Source organism: Bos taurus, chromosome 10, assembly GCF_002263795.3.
Source record: "Bos taurus isolate L1 Dominette 01449 registration number 42190680 breed Hereford chromosome 10, ARS-UCD2.0, whole genome shotgun sequence".
Classification (NCBI taxonomy): Eukaryota; Metazoa; Chordata; class Mammalia; order Artiodactyla; family Bovidae; genus Bos; species Bos taurus.
Window position 1 is genome coordinate 45,123,651 of NC_037337.1, and position 24,248 is coordinate 45,147,898.

The following is a 24,248-nucleotide window of genomic DNA, read 5'->3' on the forward strand; positions in this document are numbered from 1 at the left end:
TAATCCAAAGCAATAAAGTTATGAGAAAGTTAAGACCTTGCTGGGAACTGTAGTGCCCTAAGTCTCCATTATTTCTCTGTTTCCAGCTCACTTGTGATATTTTGAGAATTTTCTCAAATGTAAAGCAGCATCAGAAATGTGCATTAGGTGTGGAAAAGCATTAATAAAGTGAGTGGATGTGTGAATTAAAAAAAAATAAGCCATGCAGTGAAAGAAATTGCAGATCACTATTTGATAGTCGCCAGTAACGGGCCATTTCCTGCTGCTCCCTGTCTCGGGGCATATGTGCAAAAAGTAAACAAAGGAAGAGGCACGTTTTAAGAGATAATGACTCATTCATATGCTCGAAATACTAATGACAAGTCAAGAGAAACTGATTAAAGAAAAACAAGTGCTTTTAAGACTTGTGTATTATTATGCAAAACTATTATTAAACTAGACTCTGTTGAGGATGATGGCACTTTGGTTCCTAACATGCATGGAAAGTCCCCAAAATGCAGGTTAGCTTGCATTAAAGGTTAACATTCATGGAATCCTAAAGTTAGAAAGTCCCTTAAACAATCAACAGAGAGATAGATGCTCCTTTCCCTTCCACAGGCCAAGCGTGTACAAAGATATAAGAAAGAATTAGAAAACCTCAGAATATTGTTTAACATTTTCTTTGGAAGTATGCTTCACTCTCTAATCAGCCTTACTTTTTTTTTTAAGAAAAATTTTTTGTTTTTGTTTAACCAAAACCCATGTTGCAATTTAAACCTATTTCCTCATTTGGTTCACAGAGGTGATGGAACATAACAAGTTAATTTCTTCTTCATGATACATCAAGTAAATCCAAATAACCCTAACTATTCAACTTTTTCTTATGACATCCATTGTTTGCCATCTTTTCCTAAACTTCTGAACTAGAATTACATTCTGGATACTAAAATACTAAATGCTAAAAAATATTGAGATGCTTTTATAATAACTAAGGACAAGAAAAAGGAGCAACGAAATGTACTGTTATATGTGCAATAAAAAAGATGTTTCATATTATTTACAAGAAGTTAAAACCCACACAAGGGATTTTGCCTAATAGATAATAAAATATTTGATCAAACTGCAGGAAATTAAAGCAGTACTATCCCAAGACATGGAACAGACTGGTTCCAAATAGGAAAAGGAGTTTGTCAAGGCTGTATATTGTCACCCTACTTATTTAACTTATATGTAGAGTACATCATGAGAAACGCTGGACTGGAAGAAACACAAGTTGAAATCAAGATTGCCGGGAGAAATACCAATAACCTCAGATATGCAGATGACACCACCCTTATGGCAGAAAGTGAAGAGGAACTCAAAAGCCTCTCGATGAAAGTGAAAGTGGAGAGTGAAAAAGTTGGCTTAAAGCTCAACATTCAGAAAACAAAGATCATGGCATCCGGTCCCATCACTTCATGGGAAATAGATGGGGAAACAGTGGAAACAGTGTCAGACTTTATTTTTCTGGGCTCCAAAATCACTGCAGATGGTGACTGCAGCCATGAAACTAAAAGACGCTTACTCCTTGGAAGGAAAGTTATGACCAACCTAGATAGCATATTGAAAAGCAGAGACATAACTTTGCCAACAAAGGTTTGTCTAGTCAAGGCTATGGTTTTTCCTGTGGTCATGTATAGATGTGAGAGTTGGACTGTGAAGAAGGCTGATCGCCGAAGAATTGATGCTTTTGAACTGTGGTGTTGGAGAAGACTCTTGAGAGTTCCTTGGACAACAAGGAGATCCAACCAGTCCATTCTGAAGGAGATCAGCCCTGGGATTTCTTTGGAAGGAATGATGCTAAAGCTGAAACTCCAGTACTTTGGCCACCTCACTCGAAGAGTTGACTCATTGGAAAAGACTCTGATGCTGGTAGGGATTGGGGGCAAGAGGAGAAGGGGATGACAGAGGATGAGATGGCTGGATGGCATCACTGACTCGATGGATGTGAGTCTGAGTGAACTCCGGGAGTTGGTGATGGACAGGGAGGCCTGGCGTGGTGCGATTCATGGGGTCGCAAAGAGTTGGACATGACTGAGCGACTGATCTGATCTGATCTGATCCCGGGACAGGTATAGATGAACAGATCAACAGAATAAAATAGAGTCCAGAGAAGAAAAAATCAATTAATGCTACTACTACTAAGTCATAAAGGTGCCCAATGACAGTACATTCCTCATCGGTGCCAGTATGTCACATAAACTATTTCCATTAAACCTCACAACATCAGAAAATAGGCAGAGCTAGTGCTCAGCAAGGAGATCCAGACCTCTCTGCCCTCCTCTCTGTGCTCTTCATGAAAATATACCAGTGCCTTCACTTTGAATTAGTAATATATAAAACTGTAGAAACAGCATTGGAGCAATTCGATAAAAAATGTGAGGGCAGATAAAGTGAGATTATTTTCTGACATTAAAAAAAAGTTAGGTGGACTAAAATCTGAAATGTAAAAAAAAATAATAAAATGTACTGTTAAATGGCGCTTCCCAGGTGGCACAATGGTAAAAAATCTGCCTGCCAATACAGGAGACACAAGAGATGCAAGTTTGATCCCTGAGTCAGGAAGATCCCCTGGAGTAGAGTATGCCAACCACTCCGGTATTCTTGCCTCGGAAATCCCATGGACAGAGGAACCTTGTGGGCTACAGTCCATGGGGTCGCAAAGAGTTAGACACAACTGAGCCACTCAGCACATTTTGTTAAATATAGAACAGTTTTTTAATTTATTTATTTTTAATTGGAGGATAGTTGCCCTACAAAGTTGTGTTGGCTTCTGCCATACATCAACATGAATCAGCTATAGGTTTACATATATTCCTTCCCTCTTGAGCCTCCCTCCCACCTCCTGCCACATTCCACCCCTCTAGGTTGTCACAGAGCACCAGGGAAGCCCCTTGTGTCACACCATACTTCCCATTAGCTCTCTGTTTTGCACATGGTAATGTACATATTTCAGTGCTTCTCTCCCCGTGTCCACAAGTCTGTTCTCCATGTCTGAGTCTCTATTCCTGCCCTGCCCATAGGTTCATCACTACCATTTTCCTAGATTCCATATATATGTGTTAACATACAATATTTGTTTTTCTCTTTCCGATTTACTTCACTGTGTACTAACAGGCTCTAGGTTCATCCACCTCACTAGAACTGACTCAAATTTGTTCCTTTTCATGATCAAGTAATGTTCCATTGTATATATGCACCACAACTTCTTTATCCATTCATCTATTGACAGACATCTAGGTTGCGTCTGTGTCCTGGCTATTCTGAAGTGAAAGAAAGTGAAAGTTGCTCAGTTGTGCCTGACTCTGCAACTCCATGGACTGTAGCCTGCCAGGCTTCTCTGTCCATGGAATTATCCAAGCAAGAATACTAGAGTGGGTAGCTGTTCCCTTCTCCAGGGGATCTTCCCAACCCGGGAATCAAACTGAGGTCTCATGCATTGCAGACAGATTCTTTACCAGCTGAGTCACCAGGGAAGCCCTGGCTATTCTAAATAGTGCTGCAGTTAATAACACTGATGTACATGTGTCTTTTTCAATTATGGTTTTCTTAGGGATAGAACAATTTTATACTCTGTTCTGTTATAATCTCAGTGAAGAAGATAATCCCTAGAATGGCATCAAGTTTAAAACCAAAAAGGGAAACTGACACATTTGACCATTGGTACAGAAGACACTCTAAAGAAAGTTAAATCTAGAAAAACTCTTGTAGTATATATGAGAAACAAAGGGTTAATATCTTTAGTTATAAAATGCACTTACAAATAAATATGAAAAATATCAACATCCCTATTAAAACTGAGAGAAGGATATAAACAGACATTTCAGAAATGAAGAAAGATAAATTTCCAATAAACATACGATACACTCAATTTACTATCAAAGATATAAGACACTGAAAATACCTAGGCTAGGAAGAAAGTGTGAGCAGAAAGAGGCATTCTCATACACTGTGGATAGACACAGAAATTGGTACAAAGAAAGATACATTTTTTTATGCAGGGAATAAAGGAGATGAGTTAAGTAATCCCTAAGAATTTCGATCCAATTGCCAACATTCATTGGATCATAGAAAAAGCAAGGGAATTTCAGAAAAACATCTACTTCTGCTTCACTGACTACATTAAAGCCTTTGACTGTGTGGATCACAACAAACTATGGAAAACTCTTAAAGTGATGGGAATACCAGACCACCTTACCTGCCTCCTGAGAAACCTGTATGCAGGTCAAGAAGCAACAGTTGGAACTAGACGTGAAACAATGAACTGATTCCAAATTGGGAAAGGAGTATGTCAAAGCTGTATATTGTCACCCTGCTTATTTAACTTCTATGCAGAGTACATCATGCCAGGCTGGATGGAGCACAAGCTGGAATCAAGATTGCTGGGAGAAATATCGATAACCTCATATATGCAGATAACACCACCTTATGGCAGAAAGTGAAGAGAAACTAAAGAGCCTGTTAATGAAGGTGAAAGAAGAGTGAAAAAGCTGACTTAAAACTCAACATTCAAAAAAGTAAGATCATGGCATCTGGTCCCATCACTTCATGGTAGACAGATCGGGAAACGATGGAAACAGTGACAGACTATTTTCTTGGGCTCCAAAATCACTGCAGATGGTGAATGCACCCATGAAATTAAAAGATGCTTGCTCCTTGAAAGAAAAACTATGACAAAACTAGACAGTATACTAAAAAGCAGAGACATCACTTTACCAACAAAGGTCTGTATTGTCAAAGCTATGGTATTCTTGGGCTTCCCTGGTGGCTCAGTAAAGAATCCGCCTACAATGCAGGAGACCTGGATTCCATCCCTGGATTGGGAAGATCCCCTGGAGGAAGGCATGGCAAATCACTCCAGTATTCTTCCCAGGAGATTCCCCATGGACAGAGGAGCCTGGCAGGCTATAGTTCATGGGGTTGCAAAAAGTTGGACACGACTGAGCAACCAAGCACAAGCACATGTATGGTTGTGAGAGTTGGACTATAAAGAAGGTTGAATGCAGAAAAATCAATGCTTTTGAGCTGTGGTGCTGGAGAAGACTCTTGAGAGTCCCTTTGACAACAAGGAGATCAAACTAGTTGATCTAGAAGGACTGATGCTAAAGCTGAAGCTTCAATACTTTGTCCACTTGATGAGTAGAGCCAACTCATTGGAAAAGACCCTAATGCTAGGAAAGATTGAGAGCAGGAGGAGAAGGGGGTGATGGAGGATGAGATGACTGGATGGCATCATCAAGTCAATGGACAAGAGTTTGAGCAAACTCTGGGAGATAGTGAAGGACAGGGAAGTCTGGTGTGCCGCAGTCTGTGGGGTCGCAAAGTGTCGCACATGACTGAGTGACTGAACAACAAGAATATCTAGATTCTCTCTAGATTTGAAATTCTAACAGTCTTTATTTATCTAAGTTATGCCAATGCTATATAAAGGCTTTAACAATCAACAAAATATATTTTATAAAAAATATTATTGAGATATATTTCCCTATCCAGAAGAAATTTTGAGACTTCTGTGACTCATACAGAAAACTTATTGTGTTAGTCACTCAGTAATGTCTGACTCTTTGCAACCCCATGGACTATAGCCTTCCAGGCTCCTCTGTCCATGGAATTCTCTAGGCAAGAATACTGGAGTAGGTAATCATTCCCTTCTCCAGGGAATCTCCCTGACCCAGGGATTGAACCTGCATCTCCTGCATTGCAGATGGATTCTTTGCCACCTAAGCCACCAGGGAAGAGCGCCCAACATTTACCAAGGTACAGTATGCCTAGGATGTAGAAGCACTGGAAATGCTAGAGGCAGCCAGGAGCAAACCAGACAGAGGAAACTAACACACAAATAGACAATGATACTCAGGGCACAAAGCTTTCCCTGAGCTATGAGTGTGATGAGCATGTGAGATAGGCATTTAAATTACTCTTGGGAATGAGGTGAGTTGGAAAGATTGGTCTTAGGCATCAGCTCCCTAAATGGGTCTTACAGGGTGAGCAAGCTTCAGACTTATGGAGAAGGGATGCCTTTATAGGGAAGAGAGCAACATATGCAAAGACAAGGGGGCACTAGAAAGCATGGTGAGTCTTAGGACCTATTCATGTCTCCTGAGACTGCAAGAGACGGACAGCTAGGAGCCAGACAAGAAAGAAACAGGTTTTACACGTCATCACGAGAAGCCTGGATCTTATTCCTATAACTGTAAACCATCAAAGAAGTACCCTAACAAGATCTCCACTTGAGAAAAAAACCCCTGCAGGAGACTCCCACTTCCACTAAGATAGTAAACTGAGATAGCCAGATAAAAACTCCAGATACAAAAACATGAAATGGGTTAAAGTTTTAAAATAAGCTTAGAAGTATAGTCAAAAATCATGAAAGGCTATGTGAAATCTCTAGATACCAAACGCAAAGAGGGAACTGAAAATTTGAGTGCTAAGAAATTCTCTGTGAAATTCCCTGAAAGGATGGGAAATTCTGTTTTATTTCAAGGACTCAAGGGTAACTGACCTCAGGCAAGGCGTCGGCCTGGGAGGAGCAGGGAGTTGGAGTGAATCCTCTTTAAAGAGTTTCCCCCTTCAGTGACCTCATCCTTTCTCACAGAGTCACCAGCACTCCACTTCAACAGTGCTTCACTTTCTGCTTATGTCAATAAATTTTTTTTTATCCTTACTGGGTCAGCCCACTATCAGCATACTTAAATGGCATTATCTCGAGCATCTTTAAAAATCCTTTCGTTGATCTCAGTTCCCCAGCCAGCTACTGCCCCATTTCCCAGTTTCTCTTTGCAACACATCTCCTCAATAAAGTTGTTCTAGTTAGCACTCCTGAAAAATCCCAGGTACGAAAACTTGAAATGGTTTTCGTATTATCTCTTAAACACACACCAATCAGGGGTCATCCACACCCTCCACTAAAATTGCTCTTGTCAAAGTCACTGTGAGTGTAATCTTGCTAAACCCATGACCTCTAGTTTACACAACCAGGCACCATCCCTGACATAGTCAATTATTCCTTTTCTCAGATACACTGTCTTTACTTGGTTTCAAGAACAGCACATTCTCTTGGCTACTTTGCTAGCCACGCTTCTTGGTTTCTGCTGTTAATTTTCTCTTCTCCTTCACTCGATGCTGGAGAGCCCCCAGACCTCAGTTCCCTTCTCATTTCTATCTGCACTCACAACCTTGAGCACCTCCCCCAGTCTCAAGGCCTTAAATATCAAGTGTTACTCACGGTCCTCCAAGAAGCAGATACCAAGATGGGATTATATGTGCAAGAGATTCATATGTTGTTGTGAAGCATAAAGGAAGCAGGAGTAGGCTGAGAGAGGCTTCCAATCATGATGATACCTGTGAAAAAGAGAGGAGGAAAGAAGGAGGTTTGGGTAGGAAGAGTCTCAAACTGCAGCTCAGTTCCCAAATAGTTTGGCTAGGTTGATGTGAAGTCCTTGAGCCAAAGTTTCCCGTTAGAGTTATCCCATGACCTTCAAGAATGGGTCAGCACTAGTATCCAGCTGTGCTCCGTCATAGCTGGAAGAACCCAGAAGACACAAGTCTTCTGTGTGAATATGGTGGTGTGTACAGAGGGGTTGTCAGGCAGCCATACTCCCCTCAGCAGAAGATCTGAGTGGTCCATTCCCACGGCGGCCACAGTCCACCCCTTCACCTGCATAGAACTATTTTTCAAGGTAAGTTTGGGCAGCAGCTCTTCCATGGTTCCCATGGCCTCTAGTCTAAGGGAAAGCTTAGAGGAGGGGGAATTGATGGAGTAGCTACCAGGGCATAACTCCCTCCTCCACAATTAGCCTAAATTTCCCTCACCCTCAGCTATCACCTTAGCAGGTCTAGGTGGCTTTCCTAGTGGTGTGACCCAAACCTTCATTGCTGAGGCATCTTCTCAGGTTGGGCATGTGTCCATTCGCAATTACAAGCAGCCAGAGATCACCCGGAGGCTCCCTAGTGGATCATCTAGCTCCATGTGTGTTCCTCCTGCCCCCTTTATAACAGCAGCTCTACTTCCTGGTGAGACAGAGGCACCTCTTCTTGCCTACTTGATCCTGGACACAAGAAATCCAAAGGGCTTTAGTTCCCTGGTAAAGATGAGCCTCTTTGAAGGATAAGCATCTCTAACCCTGCCAATTTGAGAGTTGCAGGGTCAGGAAGGACAATATCTCCCAGTGGATCATCAGGAGTGATGGAAGTGGGCGGGGAGGTGGGGAGGGGATCACTCATGCTTCCACTCCTCGGTTCTCCAATCCATATATTATTTCACTTGGGGACCCAGTGCCATACAGAAGTCTCTGACACATGTTGCATCCTAAAAGATAATGCCCCAGTCTCTCATAGTATTGTGTCTGGGCTGGGCTAGGGCTTCAGCTGTGCCTTTGGAAGATTGTTTCAGAACTCTCTGAGACCTGCTTCTTCTGGGGCATATGGCTTGTGATGCAACCAGTGGTTCCCATGGGCATGAGTTCGCTCCCACCTGTTCTTTACTGTGATATGAGTACCCTGTGCTGTGTGGGATCCTATGCCTGTGGATTGAACATTCTATAAGCTCCCAAATAAGGGTGCTGGCTAAGGCTTGCTGTATGGGCAGGAAAGGCAAAAAGCATGCCCAAAATAAGCACCTATCCCTGTGAAAACCAATCGCTGATCCAGGATGAAGGGAGCCTAATGTAACTGACTTGCCACCAGGTGGCTGATTAACCTTTTCAGGGAATAGTACCATATCCAGGTGCTCAGCACTGGTCTCTATTGCTAACAACTCAGACTTTCAGAGGCCACAGTTGCTAAATCAGGTCAGTAGCCCTCATCTCGATCACTGTGGCCACTCCAATCGGGTGCCCACAAGACCAGCTCTGGGGTAGCTGATGATGAAGGCTGCCTACAACTGGCTGATTGACAACTGGCTGAGTCAATCTGTCTACTTGGTTGTTCAGAGTCTCTCCCATGAGGGATCCTTTCTAGTGGGCATTACAAGGGACACAAAGATCATTACACTTCATGCCCACTCCCATCAGTCCATCCATTCATCTCTATACCAGATTTCCTTGTGTCTGATTTTCCAGTACATTTCTTGTCCAGACAGCCAAGCCATTGGCCATTGCCCAGGAATCTATGTGCATCCTCACCTCAGGCCACTTCAGCACAAAGTAGATGACCAGGTGCATCTCTCACATGCCATCCATTGGGAAGATCTGCCCCCTCTGAAGTCTTTCAAGGTCATTGACAAATGTGGCTATAATTTTCAGCTTATGTGATATTCCCAGCCAACTCATTTATAAACCAACCTGGGATTATGCCCACACTGCATGGTCACAAGGATCTCTCCATATGGCCGCACGTATGAGCTGGGGGAGGAGCACCCATGCACTTGTCAGGGTGACATGGGGCTCTGGACTATCTGCTCATACAGTTTATTCATGCCTTCTGGTTCTTCCGGTCTTGGTCCCAGATGTACCACTGCCCTCTCACTAGGTCCTGCTGCTGGGCACGTTTGACTTTAAGGCTTCATGGATTTGATGACAGGAATCTTAGTCACTTTTGTTCACTGACTTATTTATAGTGCTTAGAAAATGCCTGGTATATACTAAGAGCACAATAAATATTTATTAAGGAAATAATAAAAATGAATGTAATAGCAAAGAAAGAAAAAAATTTAAAGAATTTTTTCAAAATTTAGTTCCTTGAGAAGACTGCTAAAGTCAATATAACTTTAATAAGATTTATTAAGTTAAAAAGGGAGACAGTAAAATAAATATTAGGAATCAAAAATAAGACAGAGGTACAGACATGGTAGTTTTAAATTTAATCAACCACTTCTCATCCTTACTCTTCCAAACCACATTTCCTGAACTGCTACTTATTTTCCCTGTGTCCAGCCTGCCCCCACTCCCAGTCTATTTTCTACACACTACCAGAATTATCTCTTTTTTTAACTTTTTACTTTAAACTAATTTTAGACTTACAGAAAAGTTGAAAGAGATAGAAGAGTTCTTTCACTAAACTTCTCCTCATGTTACATCAGCATAGTACAATTATCAAAACTAAGAAATTAACATTGGTACACTACTATTAACTAAACTGCAAACTTTATTCAAAGCTCACCTATTTATCCACAAATGGTCTTTTTCTGTTCCAGGATCTTATCCAGGTACCAAATTACATTTAGTTGCTATTTTTCCTCAGTGTCCTCCAATCTGTGACATTTCCTTAGTCTTTACATGTCTTTTATGACCTATACACTTTTGAAGAATTACTGAGCAATTAAAGAAGTAAATTATATCACATTCAGAGACAGAAAGACATTAATTTTTTTTTTATGTTTGTAAATGTGAAAGCTTGGATTTGGTAACAATTATAAAAACTAGTCAAAGCAGACTCAAGAAGAAGCCTGAATAGGCCTGGAGCTATTCAAGAAACTAAAATCTATCTTCCAAAATAAAAAGGAAAGAAATAAATATTAGGTCTAGTCAGTCTTATAGGTGAGTTCCAGCAAAACGTTAAGAAACACACAATCTCAAGCTTTTACAAACTGTTCCAATGAGTCAAAAAAAGGGGGTCAACTCACCCATCTCTTGTTATGAGGCAAGTAAATGCTTGATACTAAACCTAGACAAGAGCAATAGGAGAAAATAAAAATCTAGACCAGCCTCCAAGTGAATAGAGAAGCTTGATTCTTTCTGATTTGTGTGAGTCCAAAAATATGATCATCTCAAATATATAGAAAAAAACATTTGATAAAAGATGTATAGCCTTTTAAGAAAATCCCTTAGCAGGCTAGAAATACATGGGAATTTTCTTAATTTAATAAGAGTATCCACCAAAAATCTAGAGCAAACATTATACTTAATGATGAATCATTAGAAATATTTCCTTTCAAAAAGGAAATAAAACCAAGATGCTTGCTATCACTGTTTCCATTTAACATTTTACTGGCAGTCTAATTGGAAGGAAAGAAATAGAACCTCATTACGCACAGATGGTATCACTCTTGGGCAAGAATTCAAGAGACTTAATGGATAAAGTATTTGAAATAAGAAAGTGGGGTAATTTTAGAAAATAAGAAACAGATCTGGCATGGTGGTTGAGTAAGAGAAAGAAGAAATAAAGATGATATCTGGTGTTCCAGCTTGGGAAAATATGTAATGTGATACCATTTACTTAGATTGCTAATTCTATAGGAAAGTGAGCCTTGAGTTAGGGCAGAGCCATACTATGTGGGAAGCTTCCAAGAGAAATTACCTATATCCCTAAATATCACCGGAAATTCAAGGAGTAGGAGGAAACTCTGGTCAGAACCTCTATGGAAGAGATCACTACATGTAGTTGTACAGAATATTCAGATAAGCCACTTGAGACTCCTCACTTGAGACTCCTCTCCCTGTGATGGAACATTCTAATAAAGATGGCAACTCACTGGACTGACTCCTAAGGAGGAAGGTTCTGATTAGCCACATGGCTTTTGCTTTTCTTAATGAGATATCCAAGTTTGGGACCAAGCAGATTTGGCCAGGGAAATAGAAGCTGGAGCGCTGAAACACTAACAATTTTTTTTCTATCCTTCCTTTCAAAAGCTCTCAGCCTCTATTCTAAATAAAGCTTGAGGAGGTTAACTAGATTTATTGTGGTGGTCATTTTGCAATATATATGAATCATTAGGCTGTACACCTGAAACTAATATGCTATAAATTATACAATCAATCAGTTAATATTGAAAGGGTGACATGAAGGCTCACCACTAGCTAACAGGCTCATGTGCCTCAGTCTCAGGCTGGGTGGCAAAAGTCAATGAGTTCAGCTCAGTGTTGATGAGTGAAATGTGAAGACTTCAAGTAGTTGGTTGGATATGTGTGTCTGGAGCCTGGAAATGTATATTTGAGAGTTATCAGTATATGAAAGAGACCTGAAACCATGGGGATGGATGGATGGATCATGCAGAAAGGATATAGAGAGCAAAATGAGAAGAGACACATTCGAAGAAAGGAATGCTAAAGAAGAAATACTGAGAATGTGTAACCAGAGAAGTAGGAAGAAAACTACGGCAGTATTTTTTTTTTATTGAAGCATAGTTAATTGACAAGGTTGTGTGAGTTTCAGGTATCCAGCAAAATGATTCAGCTATTTACAAATATATGTATATTCTTTTTCAGATTCTTTTCCATTTAGGTTATTAAAGGATGTTGAATACAGTTTCCTGTGATATACTGTAGGTCCCTATTGTTTATCTATTTTATATATAATTGTGTGTGTTAATCCCTACTCGCCCCACCGTTCTTTCACCTTCAATAACCATCAGTTTGTTTTCTATATCTGAATCTATTTCTGTTTTGTAAATACATTCACTTGTATCATTTCTTTTAGATTCCACATATAAGTGATACCACATGATATTTGTCTTTGTCTGACTTACTTAGTATGATCATCTCTAGGTCCATCACAGCAGTGTCTTGAAAGGATCCAAGACAAGAGGGAACATTAATGAGAAAATGCGCATCAGTGACAAATATTTACAGAGTGAAAAGAGCTCACTGTCAAAGCCACACAGCCAAATCAATCAAATTCAATTTACTCTTGTTGAGTATGGTGATTTTAAAGCAGTAAGATTTTACTTTGATGGCTACATTTCTTAATTCATTTGTTCACTCATATTTAACAAAGGCCCACAGAGTGCAAGATCTATTCTGTTGTCTCTTTCCTTCTCTCATACTCAGCCAAATTTAAACTCTCTCAGTTATTTTCTGAGTTTCTGAGAACAGGCATGGAATATATAAACTTTTTTTATTTACTTGATTAATTTCTTAAACAACTTTGACTCAGCACTTCATTCTTATTCGTGTTAAAATCAGATAGCTTTTCTGAGGTTTAACCTCCAGTTTTCTACATATTTTCCCAGTGTTTTGTATGTATTAAAAACAAGTGAAGAATTCATGTGCTCATTCTTTTGCTTTTCCCATGTCATTTATTTCAGAATCACCTAAGTGAACTCTGTTCAGTATTCCCTTGAGATGGTCTATATTCTTTATAAAGATATTTCCACTGAATCTAATGTAATGCTTTCCTCACTGGATTAGGATACATGGCCCCATACTAATGTATTCACGACCACCTACTACTCAACACCCACCAGTTATCCCTTTGCAATCAAAAAATTGAAAATAAATAAGGTAAATTATATAATTAAATAATTACAATGCAAGACAAAATATGCCAGAAGAATGAACAAAAGATTATAAGCTTTCATTGGAGAATAAATAAGCTTTTCTTTGAGTGACCAGAGAGAGCTTCAGAGAGAAGGTGACATTTAAGTGGGTCTTAAAGAAGTAGATGGATTTCAATAAATGAAGTTGAGATGGGAACCTTCCAGGGAGGGACAATGATGTGAGCAAAAAGCAGGCAAGCACAAAGAAAGTTCAAGAATGATGTATTGGTACACCTGATGGAAGAAAATATATCAGAGATAAGAGGGGAGAGATAAAAATGTTGAAAGCTAATGCAGCACTTATTACAAGCCAGGCAGCCTGCAAAGTGCTTTATGTTTATCATGCCATTGAATTCTCACACCACCCAAAAGGGCAGCTACCAATCCCACTTTTGTTTATCAGACAAGGAAACCAAGGTTCAACAAGATCCAATGACTTGTCCAACACTGCACAAATAGGAAGTGGATGAGCTAGGATGTGAACCCAGAAAGTCTAATTCCAGAGCTCCACCCTGCCCAACACTGCTGGAGAAGGCACAGGGACATTGGAAGAAGAGGGAAGAGGTCCAGGAGAACACTGGGTCATGCATGTGAAGGAACAAGTTTCAAGGCAAGGTTGTTTTATAATTAAAATCTCTCATACAATTCATAACTCCAGATGGAGAAAAAAATTTTGAGGGGCTGATTAGTTGGCCACTGGAGACTTCATATTCAGCTGAGCTATGTCAAAGGAGTCAAAACACAGAGAAGAGGGAGTAGATGGTAGAATTGGGGGCCAGTGACCATGAGCTAATTTTTCTAGGGTTTTGGTACCCAAGATAAGGAGTGAGAGGACAGTAGCTGGAAAAGGGTGATCAGTCTGTGATTTTCGTTTTTTCAGGCTAATTTGTGTGAAGGAAAGCTAGTGGAAAGTGTTAGAGAGAAAAGACAACTGAAGTATCAACTTCCTTTTGGAGAATGGGGGAGATGAAGAGATTAAGGATACAGGAGAAGGCTCAGAGAGCCACATAGAGGAGGAAAGAAAACTTTTTCTCTGGGACAAGAGGAAGTGAAGACAGGAAGTGAGGCAGCAAGTAGAGGTTGAACAAACCTACTTCTGATGACTTCAATCATCCTAGTGAAGTAGGAGGCACTTCCAGTGCTGAGAGAGGTAGGTTGGGCTGGAGGCAGAACTTAAGAACTGTGGTCACAATTGGAAACAATCAATGCAAAGACAACAAGTCATGTGGGGGCTGGCCTGGTATAATTAACTGAAGAGGTTGCCATCTCTCTTTACTCTGCTGTGTTGCTTGCTCAGGTAAGAGCTCACCTGTAACAATTCACCTCCCTTGTTCTCCTTTCCTGAACCACACAGCCCCGTCACTCCAGCCGTCTACATCCTGCTTCTTCCTGCTCTCCTTCTAACTCCTTCACTCATTCCTCCATTGGTCTCACTCCATAGACTTAGGCTTGGTATTGCTTCGCTAGCCAGCTCTGACTTCTAGCTACCATGCTGCTGCTGCTGCTGCTAAGTCACTTCAGTCATGTCTGACTCTGTGCGACCCCATAGACAGCAGCCCACCAGGCTCCCCCATCCCTGGGATTCTCCAGGCAAGAACACTGGAGTGGGTTGCCATTTCCTTCTCCAATGCATGAAAGTGAAAAGTGAAAGTGAAGTCACTCAGTCGTGTCCGACTCTTGGCGACCTCATGGACTGCAGCCTACCAGGCTCCCCCGTCCATGGGATTTTCCAGGCAAGAGTACTGGAGTGGGTTGCCACTAGCTACCATACTCAATTACAATTACTCCCTTGAGATCCCTGCTTTGTAGCTCATCACCTTGTCTATCCAACATGAGCCCTGGAATCTCTAATGGCATATGCTCAAGAGGGTAGCTCTGCTGAAGACTGCAAACTGTGGTGCTGGCTTGATTTAGAGAGCCTCTGTACCAGATGATCTTAGGTTGCCCTCCAGATCCACTCTCCATACCTTTCTACCTGTTCAAGCCCCTAGAAGGGGTCCTGTCTACTATCTAGAGGTCATTCCATGGATAGTAAACATGATCCCTTGTCCACTGATTTCCAGTTAGGTTAGGCCAATGGTAAGGAGTTTGGGACTTCCCTGGTGGCTCAGATGGTAAAGTGTCTGCCTGCCATGCCGAAGACCTGGGTTCAATCCCTGGGTCAAGAAGATCCCCTGGAAAAGGAAATGGCAACCCACTCCAGTATCCTTGCCTGGAGAATCCTATGGACAGAGGAGGGTGGGCCACAGTCCATGGGGTCACAAACAGTTGGACACAACTGAGCGACTTCAATAAAAGTAGTAGTAGGAAAGAGTATGTGTGTGTGTTAGTCACTCAGTCATGTCCAACTCTGCAACCCGATGGACTCCTCCAGACTCCTCTGTCCATAGAATTCTCCAGGCAAAAATACTGGATTGGGTTACCATTCCCTTCTCCAGGGGATCTTCCTGACCCAGGGATTAAACCCAGGTCTCTCACACTGTGGGCAGATTCTTTACCATCTGAGCTACCTTGGAAGCCCTTACGTAGGAAAGAGAAGTCAGGATATTTATTCCTTCAGCTCCCTACATGTGGCTGCAGGCTGGCAGTGGCTGGATCCCTCCACAAAAGACCACAGCTTCTCTCCAGCAGCTTCTCCTATAGCTCCAGCTACAACCACAACCCCAGCTCCACTCTTGTAAATTCCAGTAACCACTCCTTGCCTTTTCAAGATGAAGAAATATACTGTTAGTATGTGCTTCAACACCCCATGTACTTTCCCCCAGTGTGTTTGTAATCAGTCTATTGCTAAGTCACTTCAGTTATGTCTGATTCTGTGCAACCCCATAGACGGGCAGCCCACCAGGCTCCTCCGCCCCTGGGATTCTCCAGGCAAGAACACTGGAGTGGGTTGCCATTTCCTTCTCCAATGCATGAAAGTGAAAAGTGAAAGTGAAGTCACTCAGTCATGCCTGACTCTTATCGACCCCATGGACCGCAGCCTACCAGGCTCCTCCATCCATGGGATTTTCCAGGCAAGAGTACTGGAGTGGGGTGCCATTGCCTTCTCCGAATCAGTCTATTAACTCTCTTCAATTCTCCCACTTAAGGATGATATATCTTTCTTGCCAGAACCTAACTGATGCAGTTCCAACCTTGAATGGATCCAATTAGCATAACCTGAAGACACATGGAGCAGCCACTGTGAATCCAGGAGGGATACTAGGGATAACTTAGATGATGGGGAAGCTTGACCTGGATGTCCCACTGGTATCCTCAAATTTAATGTATCTAAAATCAAATCCATTATTACCATCCCTTCATCTAAATTTGTTCCTCCTTCAGACTTTTCTGCTTTTTTCCCATTCATTCTTTCATTTATTCAAATACTTTCCATTTATAGAATGATTTCCATGTGCTAAACACTAGGAGTTCAAAGATGCCCAGAACAACGTTCCATCTCTCTAGAGGCTCATCTTTATAGGGAAGACCCACCCCACAGATGTTGGGTTGGCCATAAATGATATGATACATGCCTTTTTATAATAGTAGGAACTACCTGTTGGTAAAGCCTAGAGGAAGAATCCAGGATAAGGCACAGGCCAGAAGGCTTCTCCAAGGGAGTCATTGTTGTGGTTGTGGTTGTTGTGTAGTCACTAAGTTATGTCAAACTCTTTGTGACCCCATGGACTGTAGCCCGCCAAGCCCCTTGGTCCATGGGATTTCCCAAGCAAGAAATACTAGGGTGGGTTGCCATTTTCTCATCCAGGGGATCTTCTCAATCCAGGGACTGAACCCATGTCTCCTGCATTGGCAGGCAAGTTCTTTACCACTGAGCCCCCAGGGAAGCCCAAGGAAGCCACTAGCTGAACCTTAAAGAATAGTAAGCTTTCAGCAGCAGAGAGAGTAAGAGAATGAAAGAACACTCTAGGCAGTGTCAGCTTGAGCAAAGAACAGAGGCATGATAGTGCACAGCATGCTCAGGAAATGAAAAGTTGTCCTGAACAGCTGGACCACAGGATAAATGGTAAGTGAGCAGGCAGGCAGGGGGCTGGGAAAGCGGGTAGAGGAAAGCAGGGAATAAATGATAAGGTTTTTTCCAAAAGTAGGCCTGGTCAGATTATGAAGGGTATTAACTGTGAAAAACTATTTTTAATTGTTATGACACCTCATGTGGTATCATAGTTCTTCTGAAGACTTGTACATTTGGCCCATCCCTCAGAACAAACAGAAAGGGTTTTCTATCTTTTCCTTGCTTGTATGCTAAGTCAATTCTGCCTCTGTGTGACCCTATGGGCTGTAACCGGCCAGGCTCCTCTGTCCATGGGATGCTCCAGGCAAGACTACTGGAGTGGGTTGCCATTTCCTCCTCCAGGGGGTCTTTCCCACCCAAGGACCAAATCCACACCTCTTACATCTCCTGCAGTAGCAGGCAGCTTCTTTACCACTAGCACCTGTGAAGCCCCTAGGTGAAGGCTTGTAACAAGAAACAAAGAAAGTAAGACTTGGCTTTTCAGTTCGTACTGAGGATTTTGAAATTCAAGTTAGAGCTTATAGTTCTGAGGGGAAAAGGTCTCTACATTTCTAAAATCTTGGACCCTAATGGATGAAGGGTATAGCCTTTACCACACACTATAATTTAGATTGGTCTTCCCACGTGGCTCAGTGGTAAAGAATCCGCCTGCCAATTCAGGAGACACAGGTTGAATCCCTGGGTCGAGAAGATCCCCTGGAGGTGGAAATCGTACCCCACCCCAGGATTCTTGCCTGGAAAATCCCATGGACAGAGAAACCTGGTGGGCTACAGTCTCAAGGGTCATGAAGACTTGGATTCGACTGAGCACACCCGCACCATGCAGCATTCTTTAGCTAGAACAACTGGAGGGTCATGCTGGCTGCCCCTAGGGTTTTTCCTTTCCCATTTCAGATGCCAGACCCACAGGTCACAGTTGGGTAACAGGAAAGAAGAGCCCTAATGTGAAGGAGTGCATACTTTTCTACTTACAGCGCCTTTAGTCATAGGGGAATATCCAGATACAATGAAACAGGGCATAGGGCAAGATCTCCGGACAGGATACAGACACACACATTAAGGAAGAAGGAAAGATCATGAAAAATACTTTTTTTTCCCAGATTTCTTTCTTTCATATTTAGGTATCTATAATTGGAAATTCTTGAGAACGCGAGGATTCTTGAGAAACTCTTGAGAAATCTGTATGCAGGTCAGGAAGCAACAGTTAAAATCGGACATGGAACAATAGACTGGTTCCAAATAGGAAAAGGAGTTTGTCAAGGCTGCATATTGTCACCCTACTTATTTAACTTATATGCAGAGTACATCATGAGAAACCCTGGACTGGAAGAAACACAAGCTGGAATCAAGATTGCCAGGAGAAATATCAATAACCTCAGATATGCAGATGACACCACCCTTATGGCAGAAAGTGAAGAGGAACTAAAAAGCCTCTTGATGAAAGTGAAAGTAGAGAGTGGAAAAGTTGGCTTAAAGCTCAACATTCAGAAAACGAAGATCATGGCATCAGGTCCCATCACTTCATGGGAAATAAATGGGGAAACAGTGGAAACAGTGTCAGACTTTATTTTTTTGGACTCCAAAATCACTGCAGATGGTCTGCAGTCATGAAATTAAAAGACGCTTACTCCTTGGAAGGAAAGTTATGACCAACCTAGAAAGCATATTCAAAAGCAGAGACATTACTTTGCCAACAAAAGTCCATCTAGTCAAGGCTATGGTTTTTCCAGTGGTCATGTATGGGTGTGAGAGTTGGACTGTGAAGAAGGCTGAGTGCCGAAGAATTGATGCTTTTGAACTGTGGTGTTGGAGAAGACTCTTGAGAGTCCCTTGGACTGCAAGGAGATCCAACCAGTCCATTCTGAAAGAGTTCAGCCCTGGGATTTCTTTGGAAGGAATGATGCTAAAGCTGAAACTCCAGTACTTTGGCCACCTGATGCGAAGAGTTGACTCACTGGAAAAGACTCTGATGCTGGGAGGGATTGGGGGCAAGAGGAGAAGGGGACGACAGAGGATGAGATGGCTGGATGGCATCACTGACTCCATGGATGTGAGTCTGATTGAACTCCGGGAGTTGGTGATGGACAGGGAGGCCTGGCGTGCTGCGATTCATGGGGTTGCAAAAAGTCAGACACGACTGAGCAACTGAACTGAACTGAACTGAATTGGAAATTCATAAATGACTCTAAATGGTGTGAACTATCATAAATGTGCTAGAAGCTATCTATCAGCTCAGTTCAGTCATTCAGTCATGTCTAACTCTGCAACCCCATGGACTGTAGCATGCCAGGCTTCCCTGTCCATTGCCAATTCCTGAAGCTTGCTCAAACTCATGTCCATCGAGTTGGTGATGCTATCCAACCATTTCATCTTCTGTCATCCCCTTCTTCTCCTGTCTTCAATCTTTCCCAGCATCAGGGTCTTTTCCAAGGAGTCAGTTCTTCACATCAGGTGGCCAAAGTATTGGAGTTGCAGCTTCAGCATCAGTCCTTCCAATGAATATTCAGGACTGATTTCCTTTAGGATTGACTGGTTTGATCTCCTTGCAGTCCAAGGGACTCTCAAGAGTTTTCTCCAACACCACAGTTCAAAAGCATCAGTTCTTCTGCACTCAGCTTTCTCTATAGTCCAACTCTCATATCCATACATGACTACTGGAAAAACCATAGCATGGACCTTTGTTGGCAAAGTAGTATCTCTGCTTTTTAATATGCTGTCTTACAATAGAGGCTACAGCATCTTTCTCTTTCATATCATTTACCATAATTTACTAATTCATGGGAAATATGATGTAATTGCAAAGTTGTGCTGTGCTTAGTCATGTCTAACTCTGTGAAATTCTGGACTGTAGCCCACTAGGCTCCTCTGTCCATGGGATTTTTCAAGCAAGAATACTGGAGTGGGTTGCCATTTCCTTATCCAGGTGATCTTCCTGACCCAGGGATCAAACTTGAGTCTCCTGTTTCTCCCGCATTGCAAACTGATTCTTTACCCACTGAGCCATCAGAGAAGCCCAACTGCAAAGTTGTTTGGAATCCAATGAAGTGGTACTTCCTTTAGTCAAAACAAACTGCAGGAGTTACTTCTAAATATTTTTGTTGTTTGGGGCCTAATGTCCATAAATAAAGTGATTTAACTAAGTGAAGAAGTATTTTGAACAAGTGTATATCTATTGTGGGTCACTCTGAAGGGACCCTATATGATGAGGCAGCCTGGTTTCCAGCTTTGGCAGAGATTCTAGCTATTTACTGGGTCTTCTACTCTTGTCACCTAGCTTATTTAACTTCTACGCAGAGTAAATCATGTGAAATGCCAGCTTGGATGCAGCACAAGCTGGAATCAAGACTTCTGGGAGAAATCAACAACCTCAGATATGCCAATAATACCACTCGAATGGTAGAAAGCAAACAGGAACTAAGGAGCCTCTTAATGAGGGAGAAAGAGAGTGAAAAAGCTAGCTTAAAACTCAACATTCAAAAAACTAAGGTCATGGATCCTGGTCCCATCACTTCATGGCAAATAGATGGGGAAAAAGTGCAAATAGTGGCAGATTTTATTTTCTTGGGCTCAAAAATCACTGTGGATGGTGACTGAAGCCATGAAATTAAAAGATGCTTGCTCCTTGGAAGGAAAGCTATGACAAATCTATACAGTGTGTTAAAAAGCAGAGACAACATTTTGCCAACAAAGATCTGTATAGTTAAAGCTATGGTTTTTCTAGTAGTCATGTATGGATGTGAGAGTTGGACCATAAAGAAGGCTGAGCACAGAAGAATTGATGCTTTCGAACTCTGGTGCTGGAGAAGACTTTTGAGAGTCCCTTGGACTGCAAGGAAATCAAACCAGTCAATCCTAAAGGAAACCAACCCTGAATATTCATTGGAAGGACTAAAGCTGAAGTGCCAATACTCTGACCATGTGATGCTAAGAGCTGACTCCTTGGAAAAGACCCTGATGCTGGGAAAGACTGAAGGCAAAAGGAAAGCGGGTGGCAGAAGATGAGATAGCATCACCAACTCAATGGACATGAATCTGAGCAAACTCCAGGAGACAGTGAAAGACAGGGAAGCCTGGCATGCTGCAGTTCATGGGGTTGCAAAGAGTCAGACATGATACAGCAAATGAACAACAACTACTACTACTCTCTTTGTTCCCATCATCTTGAAACCAAGAAGGCTTATAAATGTCCACTGAACATACCTGTGGGATTTTGGAGAAAATTTGCCTGGCATTCTTCAGAGAGCATCTCTTCTGTATCCTGGCCCTTTTGTCTTGACACCTGCCATCAATACTGCTTGGAATTAATTAGACATCTAACTACCTCAGGCGGAGAAGGCAATGGCACCCCACTCCAGTACTCTTGCCTGGAAAATCCCATGGGCAGAGGGGCCTGGTAGGCTGCAGCCCATGGGGTCGCTAAGAGTCGGGCATGACTGAGCGACTTCACTTTCACTTTTCACTTTCATGCATTGGAAAAGGAAATGGCAACCCACTCCAGTGTTCTTGCCTGGAGAATCCCAGGGACAGGGGAGCCTGGTGGGCTGCCGTCTGTGGGGTCACACAGAGTTGGACACGACTGAAGTGACTTAGCAGCAGCAGCAACCACCTCAGGACAATGTTTTACAAAATTATTATTAAAATGTAAATTTATATATCATGATGCTACTCATGTTGTTTTTTAATGGACTGGTGCTTTTCTTTTCAGTTAGTCTTATAAGTTTCTTGGAATATCAGAATAAGTTTTGGAAGACCACAGCTGTAACTGAGGTTGCCACAGAAGACCTCACTGGAAGACCTCACTGAAAGATTCGTTTCCATTCCCATTTTCCTTGAATGTGACAGCAATGAGAAGAGCTGAAAATGGGCAACTACTTGGCCCGTATGCATACTTTTGTATGAATTGAATAGAACATACGTTTCTCTGGGCATATGCAGATCACACTGGAAATCATGGCTTAGGGAGCAGAGTTACAAGCTAGATTTCAGCCCCCATTCACTCCCTCAGCCTAGGATGCTTTACAAAGACTTGCACTCAGCCTCAAGTCAGCTTAGTCTCTGATTGTTATCGTTGTTGTTGTTGTTGTTTAGTTGTGTCTGACTCTTTGGCGACGTCATGGACTATAACCCACCAGGTTCCTCTGTCCATGTCCATTTCCTCCTCCAGGGGATTTTCCCAATTCCTCCTCCAGGGATTAAGCCCACCTCTCCTGAATTAGCAGGCAGATTTTTTGCCACTGAGCCACCAGAGAAGCCTGAGTCCCTAATGGATTAAGGTCATTTGCCCTCACTCTAGTTATCCTCTAAAAGATAAGTGAACCCTGCCTGGAGAAAGATAACTTCATTAAAGCTTCTACAGAATTTTTACACAACGTTCATCATTCAATTAAAAAATGATCAGGCAGTACCAAGAGAAAAAGCGGACAATAGAAATATACTTACAGACAACTCAGATATTAGAATGATCTGCCATGGACTTAAATAACTGTGATTAAAATGTTCAGTAAAAATGCATGATAGGATAGAGAACTTCACAAAAGAACTGGAATATATAAAAATCACGGACATAAATTCTAGAACTCTAAAATTTAGGGTCACATGTATGTAGATTGCAAGTCATTAATATGAAATACTATTAATACTAATGGAAAAGTTGTGAAGAGAAAAGGGAGGTGAAGTACCTGTAGAGCCCAGGAAGAGGCCTTGGGAATGCAGCCCTGGACAAGTAAAAGAACCTCAAGCAAAGCCCTCCAAGGGTCTTGCACCTGCATTCCTGACCCCACAGTGGGGAGACAGCCGAGCTGCCTGAGGAGCAGCATGCCGATGCAAGGCTGCAGGCAAGTTTTCAGGGGCATGTCAAGTTTTCTAAATCCTAGGAACAGTGTAAGAAGTTTGAAAAACATACCTGGGTAGCCACAGAGAATTAAGGTCCAAAACCCAAATCTCTCAGGGGTCCAGAAAGAGGCTATGAACCATTCCAACCATAATACACAAAAGGAGCTGAACTTTTGAATAAACAACCAGACAGCCAAAGAAAGCATCTCTGTCTTAAAAGAAAGCAACTTCTTCATCTACTAAGTTGTGTTTGACACTCATGTTTTTAGTTTTAGGGAAAAAATTTTGAGCTAGACTCAAATCTCCTTCAGTTCAATTCAGTTCAGTCACTCAGTCATGTCCAACTCTTTTCGACCCCATGAATCGCAGCATGCCAGGCCTCCCTGTCCATCACCAACTCCCGGAGTTCACTCAGACTCATGTCCATCGAGTCAGTGATGCCATCCAGCCATCTCATCCTCTGTCGTCCCCTTCTCCTGCCCCGAAACCCTCCCAGCATCAGAGTCTTTTCCAATGAGTCAACTCTTCACATGAGGTGGCCAAAGTACTGGAGTTTCAGCTTTAGCATCATTTCTTCCAAAGAAATCCCAGGGCTGAACTCCTTCAGAATGGACTGGTTGGATCTCCTTGCAGTCCAAGGGACTCTCAAGAGTCTTCTCCAACACCACAGTTCAAAAACATTAATTCTTTGGCGCTCGGCTTTCTTCACAGTCCAACTCTCACATCCATACATGACCACTGGAAAAACCATAGCCTTGACTAGATGGACCTTTGGTGGCAAAGTAATATCTCTGCTTTTCAATATGCTATCTAGGTTGGTCATAACTTTCCTTCTAAGGAGTAAGCGTCTTTTAATTTCATGGCTGCAGTCACCATCTGCAGTGATTTTGGAGCCCAAAAAATAAAGTCTCCTTAAGTGCTGTTATTTTTGCTATTGTTGCTGTTTCAAATGATCACCATTCCCCTTCTGTGCCTCTGGTGTGTAGGAGTCTGTTTTAGTTGTTCTTCTCCACTAAAGCTTGGCTCCTTAGGTTTAGAGCTCAGCTCTTGGAGCTGGTCACAGAGACCCAGTTTACCTACATACTTTAAACAGTTTGTTGCTGTTTTATAGGAGGCAACTCCCAGAAGGAAACATTGTTTCTCGGTTTTCTTGTCTTCATCTCCTAAGGACCCAGAGTCTGGGCAGGCTCCTGT

At 42.1% G+C, this 24,248-nt stretch overlaps 1 long non-coding RNA gene across 1 annotated transcript in view; it reads right to left on the minus strand.

Annotated features, from left to right (window-relative positions):
• LOC104973145 (uncharacterized) overlaps window positions 1-24,248 on the minus strand; it is a 194,747-nt gene that overhangs the window by 160,512 nt on the left and 9,987 nt on the right. Inside the window, exon 3 of the long non-coding RNA XR_009496090.1 lies at window positions 7,244-7,359. This is a non-coding gene — a long non-coding RNA (uncharacterized lncRNA). The remainder of the gene's footprint in view (window positions 1-7,243; window positions 7,360-24,248) is intronic.